The 13,923-nt window shown below is 42.8% G+C and overlaps 1 long non-coding RNA gene across 1 annotated transcript in view; it reads left to right on the forward strand.

Annotated features, from left to right (window-relative positions):
* The first annotated feature begins 6,034 nt into the window (after window positions 1-6,034).
* LOC137545409 (uncharacterized) overlaps window positions 6,035-13,923 on the forward strand; it is a 46,188-nt gene continuing 38,299 nt past the window's right edge. Inside the window, exons 1-2 of the long non-coding RNA XR_011026030.1 lie at window positions 6,035-6,089; window positions 11,037-11,229. This is a non-coding gene — a long non-coding RNA (uncharacterized lncRNA). The remainder of the gene's footprint in view (window positions 6,090-11,036; window positions 11,230-13,923) is intronic.

The raw sequence follows: 13,923 nt of genomic DNA on the forward strand, positions 1-13,923 counted from the left end.
TCTTCTCAAAAAATTAGCATATTGTGATAAAGTTCATTATTTTCTGTAATGTACTGATAAACATTAGACTTTCATATATTTTAGATTCAAATATACACAACTGAAGTAGTTCAAGCCTTTTATTGTTTTAATATTGATGATTTTGGCTTACAGCTCATGAAAACCCAAATTTCCTATCTCAAAAAATTAGCATATTTCATCCGACCAATAAAAGAAAAGTGTTTTTAAAACAAAAAAAGTCAATCTTCAAATACTTATGTTCAGTTATGCACTCAATACTTGGTCGGGAATCCTTTTGCAGAAATGACTGCTTCAATGCGGCGTGGCATGGAGGCAATCAGCCTGTGGCACTGCTCAGGTGTTATGGAGGCCCAGGATGCTTCGATAGCAGCCTTAAGCTCATCCAGAGTGTTGGGTCTTGCATCTCTCAACTTTCTCTTCACAATATCCCACAGATTCTCTATGGGGTTCAGGTCAGGAGAGTTGGCAGGCCAATTGAGCACAGTAATACCATGGTCAGTAAACCATTTACCAGTGGTTTTGGCACTGTGAGCAGGTGCCAGGTCGTGCTGAAATCTTCATCTCCATAAAGCTTTTCAGCAGATGGAAGCATGAACCCACTTTTGAACCAGAAACAGCGGCAGATGCGTCTGACCTGGGCTACAGAGAAGAAGCATTGGACTGTTGCTCAGTGGTCCAAAGTAGTTTTTTCGGATGAAAGCAACTTTTACATGTCATTCGAAAATCAAGATGCCAGAGTTTGGAGGAAGACTGGGGAGAGGGGAATGCCAAAATGCCTGAAGTCCAGTGTCAAGTACCCACAGTCAGTGATGGTCTGGGGTGCCATGTCAGCTGCTGGTGTTGGTCCACTGTGTTTTATCAAGGGCAGGGTCAGTGCAGCTAGCTATCAGGAGATTTTGGAGCACTTCATGCTTCCATCTGCTAAAAAGCTTTGTGGAGATGAAGATTTCATTTTTCAGCACGACCTGGCACCTGCTCACAGTGCCAAAACCACTGGTAAATGGTTTACTGACCATGGTATTACTCTGCTCAATTGGCCTACCAACTCTCCCGACCTGAACCCCATAAAGAATCTGTGGGATATTGTGAAGAGAAAGTTAAGAGATGCAAGACCCAACACTCTGGATGAGCTTAAGGCTGCTATCGAAGCATCCTGGGCCTCCATAACACCTGAGCAGTGCCACAGGCTGATTGCCTCCATGCCACGCCGCATTGAAGCAGTCATTTCTGCAAAAGGATTCCGGACCAAGTATTTAGTGCATAACTGAACATAATTATTTGAAGGTTGACCTTTTTTGTTTTAAAAACACTTTTCTTTTATTGGTTGGATGAAATATGCTAATTTTTTGAGGTAGGAAATTTGGGTTTTCATGAGCTGTATGCCAAAATCATCAATATTAAAACAATAAAATGCTTGAACTACTTCAGTTGTGTGTATTTGAATCTAAAATATATGAAAGTTTAATGTTTATCAGTACATTACAGAAAATAACGAACTTTATCACAATATGCTAATTTTTTGAGAAGATCCTGTATATATATATATATATATATACATATATATATATATATATATATATATATATATACAGTATATACAGTGGGTTGCAAAAGTATTCGGCACCCTTAAAGTTTTCCATATTTTGTCACATTACTGCCACAAACATGCATCTATGTTATTGGAATTCCACGTGAAAGACCAATACAAAGTGGTGTACATGTGAGAAGTTGAAACGAAAATCAAAGTGGGGTGTGCGTAATTATTCGGCCCCCTGAGTCAATACTTTGTAGCACCACCTTTTGCTGCAATTACAGCTGCCAGTCTGAAATCCTTGTCCATTCTTCTTTGCAAAACAGCTCCAGCTCAGTCAGATTAGAATCTAATATGAAAACTGCTGTTCACAAACGCTGTCCATCTAATCATTAGATGGACAGCGTTTGTGAACAGCAGTTTTCATATCTTGCCACAGATTCTCGATTGGATTTAGATCTGGACTTTGACTGGGCCATTCTAACACATAGATATGTTTTGTTTTAAACCATTCCATTGTTGCCCTGGCTTTATGTTTAGGGTCATTGTCCTGCTGGAAGGTAAACCTCCGCCCCAGTCTCAAGTCTTTTGCAGACTCCAAGAGGTTTTCTTCCAAGATTCCCTGTATTTGGCTCCATCCATCTTCCCATCAACTCTGACCAGCTTCCCTGTCCCCGCTGAAGAGATGCACCCCACCATATTTGACAGTGGGGATGGTGTGTTCAGAGGGATGTGCAGTGTTTGTTTTCCGCCACACATAGCGTTTTGCATTTTGGCCAAAAAGTTCCATTTGGTCTCATCTGACCAGAGCACCTTCTTCCACATGGTTGCTGTGTCCCCCACATGGCTTGTGGCAAACTGCAAATGGGACTTCTTATGCTTTCTGTTAACAATGCCTTTCTTCTTGCCACTCTTCCATAAAGGCCAACTTTGTACAGTGCATGACTAATAGTTGTCCTATGGACAGAGTCTCCCACCTGAGCTGTAGATCTCTGCAGCTCGTCCACAGTCACCATGGGCCTCTTTACTGCATTTCTTATCAGCGCTCTCCTTGTTCGGCTTGTGAGTTTAGGTATATAGCCTTGTCTTGGTAGGTTTACAGTTGTGCCATACTCCTTCCATTTCTGAATGATCGCTTGAACAGTGCTCCGTGGGACGTTCAAGGCTTAGGAAATCTTTTTGTAGCCTAAGCCTGCTTTAAATTTCTCAATAACTTGATCCCTGACCTGTCTTGTGTGTTCTTTGGACTTCACGGTGTTGTTGCTCCCAATATTCTCTTAGACAACCTCTGAGGCCCTCACAGAGCAGCTGTATTTGTACTGACATTAGATTACACACAGGTGCACTCTATTTAGTCATTAGCACTCATCGGGCAATGTCTATAGGCAACTGACTGCACTCAGATCAAAGGAGGCCTAATAGTTATGCACACACGACTTTGCAGTTATTTATTTGTAAAAAATGTTTGGAATCATGTATGATTTTCGTTCCACTTCTCATGTGTAAACCACTTTGTGTTGGTCTTTCATGTGGAATTCCAATAAAATTGATTCATGTTTGTGGCAGCAATATGACAAAATGTGGAAAACTTCAAGGTTGGCTGAATACTTTTGCAACCCACTGTATATATATATATATATATATATATATACATATATATATATATATATATATATATATATATATATATATATATATATATATATATATATATATATATATATATATATATATATCTATATATATATATATATATATATACATATATATATATATATATATATATATATATATATATATATATACATATACATATATATATATATATATATATATATATATATATATATATATATATATATATATATATATATATATATATATATATATATATATATATATATATATATATATATATATATCAGGAGATGAGCAGCACAAACCAGATTCTATGCAGTACTACGCAAAGCAAAACTATGTATGGCGTGCACCGATGGAGGGTAAAAAAATCAGTAGTCATGCTCTAGACTCAGAACCACCTGTGCACTACAGTACGGTGACCATACGTCCCGGATTGCCTGGGACGCGTCCCGCCTTCGAGGGGCGCTGTCCCAGGCTGCATAAGGTCCCGGGAAACGTCCCGCTTTTAGCTGTGGGACATCCCGTCCTCGGGACGCTGTCCACCGTATCTGCATGAACTGGCAGCGGCGTCTATAGACGCTGTGCCAGTTCATTGCCCGCAGCCCCGCTCCAGCCTCCTTAGTGTCTTCCGGTGTTCCGACACCAGCAGGCAAGCAGGGCTACGGGAAGATGGCTGCCGAAGCCCTATATACTGGAGACTATTTGTGTCTCCAGTACAGGGCTTTGGGCACCATCTTGCCGTAGCCCTGCTCTGCCTGTCAGCGCAGGAGATGTGCTGCAAGAGAATCGTCCAGGGGAGCTGCGCGCCAGAGGAGACTTCTGCCAGGCGAGTAAATTCTTTTTTTTTTCAGATGAAATGTGCCCAGATTGGGTTTATTTTGTGCTGAAATGTGCCCAGATTGGGTTTATTTTGTGCTGAAATGTGCCCAGATTGGGTTTATTTTGTGCTGAAATGTGCCCAGATTGGGTTTATTTTGTGCTGAAATGTGCCCAGATTGGGTTTATTTTGTGCTGAAATGTGCCCAGATTGCGTTTATTTTGTGCTGAAATGTGCCCAGATTGGGTTTATTTTGTGCTGAAATGTGCCCAGATTGGGTTTATTTTGTGCTGAAATGTGCCCACATTGCGTTTATTTTCTGCTGACATGTTGCCCATTGCGTTTATTTTGTGCTGACATGTTGCCCACATTGCGTTTATTTTCTGGTGTCTGGGGTAACTGTTGCTGCATTTATTATTTAATGGTCATAGTAGGCTATGTTTGCTGCTTTGGGGTTATGGTATACTACTAAATAGCATCACACAGTTTCTGAACACCCATGATGCGAATTCGCGTTTGACCACATCATGGCGTAAACACTGCTTTCGTATGCCTCGCTGTTACATCATTATGTTAGCTCCGCCCATACAATGTCATGGCCACACCCATTTTTCAGTGCGGTGCTTAGCGCGCCCACCCATTTTCTGGTGCGGCACGCTGCCCCGCCGCCCCCACCTCCGTCCCAGGTTGAACCGACAAAAATCTGGTCACTCTAACTACAGTCATCTTCCAATCCATCTTCCAAAAGAGTCAGCACTGACTTGAGTAAAAATAGCTCTTTTATTAGTAATCAAAAAGGGTTAAAAAACACGATGCAGCAGCAGACAGCGACAGCTCTGCTGTTTCGGGCAATCGGCCCTTTCTCAAGCTGTGAAGCTTAACATCATATTCCAGCATTATCACAGATTCCATTTATATAGTGAGCTAATCCTCAACAAAATGGTCAGGTGATCGGTGCACTGGCCAATCAGCAACATGTGACCCCCGGCAGACCTGATGGGAAACTTACAGGCTTAATATTCAAATGACTCTCATAGTCCACACCCCTGAAGGGCAGTGCAGTTTCTAGGCTAAAATGCACCCAGGGCGAGGGTGTAAAAATTGCGCCCCCCCCCCCCCTAGGTTAGATAGGTAGGTGCCTCTCAGTATAGGTTAGATTAGATAAGTGCCCCCTAGTATAGGCTAGATTAGACAGGTGCCCCCCAGAATAGGTTAGATTAGGTAGCTGCCCCCCAGTATAGGTTAGATAAGGTAGCTGCCCCCCCAGTATAGGTTAGGTAGGTGCCCCCCAGTATAGGTTAGGTAGGTGCCCCCCAGTATAGGTTAGATAGGTAGCTGCCCCCCAGTATAGGTTAGATTAGGTAGCTGCCCCCCAGTATAGGTTAGATTAGGTAGCTGCCCCCCCAGTGTTGGTTATATTAGGTAGCTGCCCCCCAGTGTAGGTTAGATAGGTAGCTGCCCCCCAGTGTAGGTTAGATAGGTAGCTGCCCCCCAGCGTAGGTTAGATTAGGTAGGTGCCCCCCAGTGTAGGTTAGATAGGTAGCTGCCCCCCAGCGTAGGTTAGATTAGGTAGCTGCCCCCAGTATAGGTTAGATAGGTAGCTGCCCCCCAGCGTAGGTTAGATTAGGTAGCTGCCCCCAGTATAGGTTAGATAGGTAGCTGCCCCCCAGTGTAGGTTAGATTAGGTAGGTGCCCCCCAGCGTAGGTTAGATTAGCAGCTGCCCCCCAGCGTAGGTTAGATTAGGTAGGTGCCCCCAGAATAGGTTAGATAGGTAGATGCCCCCAATAATGGAGGGGGGAGCCGCGGGGAGGGCAGCCCGACCTCTCCCTCCCTCTCCTCTCCCGGGCGCCCTCCGTGCTCCCCCCTCAGATGCAGAGTTCGTGAGCAGCAGGGAAGCGCTGTTTACAACTCACCGGCTGCCTGGCTCCAAGCGCTGCTCTCTCGCCGCTGGTCTCCTCTCTCTCTCTGTATACGTACTGATACACGCTGCTTCCTGTAGCCGGAAGCAGCGTGTATCAGTATGTATACAGAGAGGGGAGACCAGCGGCGAGAGAGCAGCGCTTGGAGCCAGGCAGCCGGTGAGTTGTAAACAGCGCTTCCCTGCTGCTCACGAACTCTGCATCTGAGGGGGGAGCACGGAGGGCGCCCGGGAGAGGAGAGGGAGGGAGAGGTCGGGCTGCCCTCCCCGCGGCTCCGGCTCCCCCCTCCATTATAGCGCCCCCCTCCCAACAGCGCCCCGGGCGGCGGCACGCTCCGCACGGGGCAAGAAACGGGGCTGCTGAAGGGAAATCTGCATGTCTCATCCCTCCCATCTATGCATCTAAAATAATGCCAAATCGTGTCTATTACTCACCTCGGTCAGCGCTATGGAAGCTTGAGCGAAGAGGACGCTCCTGCCCAACTCCCCAGTCATACGATCTATCACATGTTGTACCCGGAGCGAGGCACACACTGCGCACGTCAATGTGTGGCGGCTGTGGCCCTGTATTGCTAGGCAACAGGCTGCATCATCATAGGGCAATCCACGCCCCTCTCTCACACAATATTCCTATTGGCCAAGCCTGGGTAACTAAATAACCATAGTAAACAAACTATTAGGACTAAGGGATGGGGAACGGGACAAGCACATCCCCACCACTCACCCACCACAGCGCTGATCGACACCCTGGGCAATTTGGATACTTATAGGCCCAAGCTTCCATATCACTGGGTAGCCAGTCACCATACTCCTGAAAAAACAAATACATATGCAAGTAATGAAAGACATTGTAAACACCAAAGACAAATGCAGCAGCACCACTATATACACAATGCCAGGTCATAGTCCTTGTTTAATCCTCCTCTCTCCAGAGTACCCATTTTTTTATCCACACAGCTTCCTTCTTAAGTAGCAATTTATGACGGTCTCCTCTATGCAATCTTAGGGGTGCCTGGTCTATAACTTGTACCTTGAGCTGGGAGACATTATGTCCACGCTCCTTAAAGTGACAGGCAACCCATCCCTCTAGTGGCCATAAGTTTTCTATAAAAGGATATTTTACATGTGAGTCCACTTATGTGGTATATTTGCTAAAGTGCCGATATGGCCTAGGTTATGTAGGGAAAACAACTCAGCCACCAAGGGATAGGATTTAATCGCACAAATGTACCATTTGGGGTGATAGTAGAGAACAGTCAGTTGCCTGTCACTTTAAGGAGCTGGGAGCTGGTGAATAACGGCACAGAGTTTTCGGCTGCAAAGCACCGAGGAGACCAGCAGAAGCTGGAAGCAAGTTTTCACCCACTCCCTGTTCTACTCTGCAGGAGGGAGGAGGTGGCAGCAACAATTTTTGTGAGGGGACGTGAGTTTTTTTAACATATCTTCCTCATGCCACTGCTGTCACATCAATCTGGGAGCAATACACCAGTGGCCAGACCCTCAGAAGAAGCAAGCACTGCTGCTTAACTTGAGCCACAGCTGGAGGGACTAGTCCAGACCAGAGAGGACTGAGAGGCAATTTGCTTAGTTGCTGGCAGAAGCTTCAGTCACAGTGCATGATCTATGATGCTAGCAAGTATGCCTTTTTTCCTCCAACCCTTCACTTAACTAGGATGGTCAGGGGAGAGGGGTGCTTTCATGGCACAGAAACCTTTGATTAAAATATCCCCCTGTGCTCCAGCCCCCCCTTCAAACAGTGTGGGCAGGGGATGGGGGTGATGGGTTGCTTTAGTGGTACATAGACTTTTGATTTAAATGTTCCCTTTGCATATCAGTGCTCCTTTAAGCAATGTGGTGGAGGAGGGTGGCATTCAAAAATTTTGCAAGGGGGGACAGTGATTTCTAGTTATGCCCCTGTCTCACTAGTTTGAAGCCAAAAAGGTCAGTAGGACTGCCAGACATCCCAAATTTAGCAAGAAAAATGGAAGCGCTACTACCACCGCTGTATAGCCCAAGGGAGCAGGAATCACTGGTCTCGAATAATACAGGCAAAAAGAAAGGATATCCCGCTACACCATGGGTGGGTGTAAAAAAGTATCTTCCTTTATTAGCACATCAGTGAACACACAAGAAGCTAACGCGTATCGGAGCTCTTAATCATAGCTAGCATGTACAGGTTCTTCACAAGTTTAAATAATAAGGTGCCCACCCACAGTGGGCATGGTTACCTTCTTAAAGTGACATGTACAATATTACATATAAAATGGCCAAGCCAAAATACAAAATTGTAACATTAAAAAACCAATAATGACATGGTCAGGCATCGAGGTATACAGTTAAATAGCAGACATGTACACTCAAGCTGTACTATAACAACATTGTATTATAATATAATTGAGTGGAATATAAATAGTACAGTAGAGCATCCCAAATTGTTTAAAAGGAAATCAACATGGCAGCCACCATATGCCTCTCACTTCAGGTCCCCTTTAATTTCTGAAAGTCACGGCGCACAACATGGCTTTTCGATTGTTTGTAATGACCTTTAAGGTATTTTCAGCATGAAGCTTGAAAGGGCTTGATAGGATGCACAGCAGTAATGGTGTTTCCTAAACCACAATATAACCATCTAAACCTCCTACTCTCCCAGAAAAAGTCATGTGACATCTCAGCTGAAATAAATTGTCCAAAGCAGCCCTTTTAGTCATAGTAAAAATAACAAACCAAACAGTGTTCAAACAAAATCAGACATGATTTACTGGAGAAAGGGATTACTAACAAAAATATATGCTGAGCTAGAATACGACGACAAACACTGACTCGGGGACAACTCAGCTTTGAAACTACATGGTTTTATCTGACACTATCAGCTACTTAAACAAAATAAATTGAAGTTCTGTTTTGATTGGTGGAATTGGCTATACAAATCTCTCTCTCTGCAGTGTCCCTTGCTCCTGATAGTGGTTAGTTGTGTGCAAAGCTGCTAAGTGTGTATTGGATTGTCTTCGCTGACCTTTGCTGAGCTTTGACCTTCACTTGTATAGCCGCATGTCTTGACTTCTGGCCTGTTTTGACTAAGCTTTTGTTTGACTCCTTGGATTATCTGCCTGGCTAATTGCTCTTCCAGGTATGACCTTTTGGCTTGCTCCTGACCTTGATTTTGTCCGACCTCTGGATTGTCAGTTATCTGATCTTGGTTTGACCTTGGTGTCGTTCCTAGACTCTGTCAGTGTATGGTGTTTGGTTCTTCATTGGCCTCCGCTGCCTCAATTCCTATACTGTGTACGCTAAGTCCTAGGGGCAACTAAAGTTGGGTAGAAGTGTTTTTAGTTTCCTGTTCAAGTGGGGTCTTCTTGGCTAAAAGTGAAGAGAGTGGGGAAGAATGGGGTGTAGGGACTGAACGACTGAAGGGAAGCTGGTGATTGCCATATAGCCTTCCACTCTCTCTTTCTCTGCCACCTACCTCTGCCACCTCATGCTCTTTCTTCCTATGCTCCTTTGTATACCCTTCCTCTCTCTATGTATCAACCTGGCATTTTGCCTCTCTCTTTGCCAGTTTTCTCTTTCAGCCATCCCCACACCCACTCACTTTCTCTGCAGGTTCCATACTTCAAAAATGTACTGATCAGATTCCCCTTGTGCCTAAACTGGTACACTTTTCCTACGTTTTTATTTAAAATAGAGATAATGTAAAGTATGTAACCTAATTGGCTGATACCTGTTTATATTGATTTCTTCTTAACCTTTAGTCTAATTTTCATTTCAAAGGCATTTTTTTTAAATTGACTCCAATCTCCCATAAAGGCGCTATTTGCTATGTATCTAAAATATGAAGCTTACTTCATAGAATTGTGGTCAGGCAAGCATAACCATGAAGATATCTGTTTTTCACTAATTAGCTCTAAACTTCATTTAGTTATTTACCGCGCTTTGCACAGACACAGCAGACACCTTCACATTGTTCAAAAGACGCCATCTTATTTTCATTTACTTTCTTACATTCTTCAAAAATATCTCTTATCAATTAATTAATAGCTTCATTCACCAGAGCTCTGCTATCTCTTTATTTTGTGAAGCTTTTCCAGACTAAATTTATGACAATCTATTTGTGGAATGTAAGGAATTAAACTGAAAAAAAATGTCAATTGACAATCTAGTAAATTAAAAAACATTTAGAGACAAAAATGAACCATTTAAGATAAACGTGATCCTTTTTAAAGCAGTGATCTTGTGCACAGTTCTGTATGGTCTGGAGCATCCTTGGCTTCCAAGTCTAGGTACACTGTTGGAGGTGACCTAAGTATCTGATCATCAAGTAATAGATAGGATTATGTGATTCTTACCTCCTCAAGGACGAACCACAAACATCTCCTCTGTATGCCGCCCGCTGCTTCCTGGTTTAGTGCGACCGGCATACAGAGGAGAGGAGACTGTGTGGACCAGGCGGCTGAACCTCTAGCACCTGCTGGAACCGCCAGAGCTTTCCTATATCTGCCGCTATTCCGTCGCGAATACCAGGAGGGGGGCTCGAGGTGAGGGAGGGAGGGAGGAAGGATAGGAGGCGGTCCTCCAAGAAAAAGAAAAAAAAAATTGGGCCCCTGAAACAATGGAACTTCAGGGGCCCTCGTGCGCTTGCATGGCCTGCACGGCCGTATGTCCGCCAGTGTCCCAAACTCAACCATTTAAAGCACTAAAGTGTGGTCTAATGGAGTTGAACAACCTTTCAAAGGGAACAAAAAATGAGACAGAAACACCAGAAGCCCCTAACAGTGTAGTATATCATGGCTATGAGCAGCCAAATAGCAAAATTAATTATACTCACGAGTCTAGGTTGCAAAAACTCACAACCACAATGTAAACATCAGTGAGGAAAATCCGTCCTCACTCAGGCTCTTGTGGCAGGTTGCACTCCAGAAAAACAGGGTCGGGGGTCCGGGACCCCAAAGCACCTTCCAGCAGGCTAGAGGCAAGAGGTGTTCCCAGCAGGATATACACTTGTTTTAAAACACTTTTTTTTCTGATCTGAGGAAGCAGACGATGATCCATGAATTACGCTATCTACCGAGTGTCTGATTGTCCATTTAATAAACCTGTTTACCTATTGTAGTAAACGCGTAGGAGCAGGACGCTATTTCGAATGGGAACATGAGCAAGGATATGTGTGGCCAGGGCTGCACAGGCGCAGTGGTCAGCCGACTCTCCGTCTTTAAAACCGAAACTAAACCACGGCAGGGGAACGGAGGATCGTAGAGGACTGACACAGGCACAGGACAGCTGCAGGGGGCTGGTAGAAGCCCCAGGTAAGTGAAACCCTTTTATTTTCAGTTGGCTTAAGTAGCCCTTTAATATTACTATGTACTATATTTTACGCATTTTATAATTTTGCATATGGGTAAAGGTTTGATGTTCTTTGATAAATGTTCTGTAGAATAATGAATACAAAAAAAAAAAAAAAGCTTGCTGTTGCTTTTTTTCTTTATAAATTCCCCCAAGCAGCCCCTGCTTTGTTCCATTTTTGTCTCGGGGTACCATTATGATAGCATGTTATGGAATGTTCATCAGGATAATTGATTTAAAAAATAAAGGGGAACTTGGAGCTCCCATAACATGCTATAGACTTCTAAAGAAGGATGGGGTAACCTTCAGGTGTGCAATTAAGGTATTATTAGTACGTCTATGGTAGAAATTAAATTTCTCTGAGAAACATATTATTGAAATGTCAGCACTTTACCAATACATTATACAGTAATAACAACAACAATAAAATAAAAAAAAATGATTGTGGGGGAGACTAACTTCTTGTGTGACCTCAACACATAGGTGGAACGGAATGCACACCAGAGCCAGGACAAGGTCCTCCAGCACCCAAGGCTGAGGCACCAAAATGCGCCCCTCCATCCCTCCCACCCCAGCAGTCACACACTGATTGCTATTAGACTTAAGGTGGCTACACACCATACAATTTTTTTAAATATCTGTTCAATTTAAGAATTGCAATTTTTCTTACTGATTATTACATTTCAAAAATATGACCAATGTACCACACACATATGTTCAATTTGTCCCCGGTTATGATAAAAATGATTGGAAACTCTGAGAAAATTGCACACACCATACAATCTTTAGAAAAATTGAAGAAACATTTCCAGCATTCTGGATCGATACAAATCGGGAAAAAACAGGAAATCGTATTTTTCAGTCGAATAAAAAAAGGTTTCAAATTTTTCGGGAGATCCAATAATATTTATCAAATTGCTGTAAAATCGGATCATTTTATTGTATTGTGTGTAGCCACCTTAAGAGGTACCCCAGGCCCCCCAACCACCCCCAACACTAACACCTTAATCTCTAGTTATCAGGCTTGCAGTCACTACCATTTATCCCCTATTCTTATTTCTCTCTGCTTCAAACTCAATAGAGGAATTATAGCTGTGCGAGTAAGTTGTGCGCCTTCTCCAACACTGCACCCTGAGGCTGGAGCGTCTCTCGCCTCTGTCTCGGCCCGGCCCTGATGCATGCTGTCCGAGGTTATAGAATGCAGTTGTGAATGCGTGATCAAGTTTTGTACATAAAGGCAAAGTGAATGAGTTATAATAATGAAAATGAGCAGTTGACTTATCTAAGGTACTTTAGAGATTTCATTTTCCTCAGTTTTCTAAACTCAGTATCAACTAAATCAGTTATTACTATTTTGCCTCCCTTGAGATCTAGCTATTATTAAACTTTATTTATAAATTGCTAACATTACACAGAGCTGTACAGTAGATCGGAGAGATAATACAACGTCGAACAAAATAACAAGGGACATTACAGTGGTAAAGGACAACTGAAGTGAGAAGAGTATGGAGGCTGCCATATTTATTTCCTTTTAAACAATACCAGTCCTGCTGATCTGTTTGGCTGCAGTAGCGCCTGAATCACACCAGGATCAAGCATACAGCTAATCTTGCCAGGTCTGACAATATTGTCAGAAACACATGATCTGCTGCATGCTTGTTCAGGGTCTATGGCTAAAAGCATGGGAGAAAGAGGACCACCAGGATAGCCAGGCAACTGGCATTGCTTAAAAGGAAATAAATATGGCAACCTCCAAATACCTCTCACTATAGTTGGCCTTCAAACAATGGTGCACAAAATTGTTTGTGAAATCATAAACAGTGTTGTGCAGATTGCAATGAAGGGATAAATATAGAAAACAAGTAATTGAGTCCTTATGGTGGTGGTGAACTTGAGGAAGAGGCCTAGTCAAAAAGGCTTGCAAATACAATCTAATCTATGTTGATGAATGTCTCTACGAAATAATAGGGCCAATGGCAAGTTTAGAAATGGAGGCCTTCCTGCACTTTTTGTCTATACTAGTTCAATTCAGCTTTTTAGATATTTTCAAAATGTTTCTCAGCTTCTTGGTTTCTCTGTATCACACTCAGCTTTCAAATGTGGCCACCAGTTTCCATTTTATCCATATGTCCTACCCTTTCCTATTCGGTTTAGTTGTGATCATTTTGTTTGGTGTCCAAAGCTTTCTAATACTAATGACTACTGATACAGTGGGATTCGCAAGTTTGGGCAACCTTGTTAATCGTCATGATTTTCCTGTATAAATTGTTGGTTGTTATGATAAAAAATGTCAGTTAAGAGTTGTCTATGCTCGGAAACTATCAAACCTGAATGAATTAGAGATGTTTTGTAAAGAGGAATGGTCCAAAATACTTTCAACCAGAATCCAGGCTCTCATTGGAACCTACATGAAGCATTTAGAGGCTGTAATTTCTGCAAAAGGAGGATTTACTAAATATTGATTTCATTTCTTTTTTGTGGTGCTCAAATGTATGCACCTGCCTAATTTTGTTTAAACAATTATTGAGCACTTTCTTTAAATCCAATAAACTTCATTTCACTTCTCAAATATCACTGTGTGCATCTCCTAAATGATATATTTACCTGACAATTTTTATCGTAACAACCAATGATTTAAACAGGAAAATCATGTTGAT

This window comes from Hyperolius riggenbachi, chromosome 1 (genome assembly GCF_040937935.1).
Source record: "Hyperolius riggenbachi isolate aHypRig1 chromosome 1, aHypRig1.pri, whole genome shotgun sequence".
NCBI classification, from domain to species: domain Eukaryota; kingdom Metazoa; phylum Chordata; class Amphibia; order Anura; family Hyperoliidae; genus Hyperolius; species Hyperolius riggenbachi.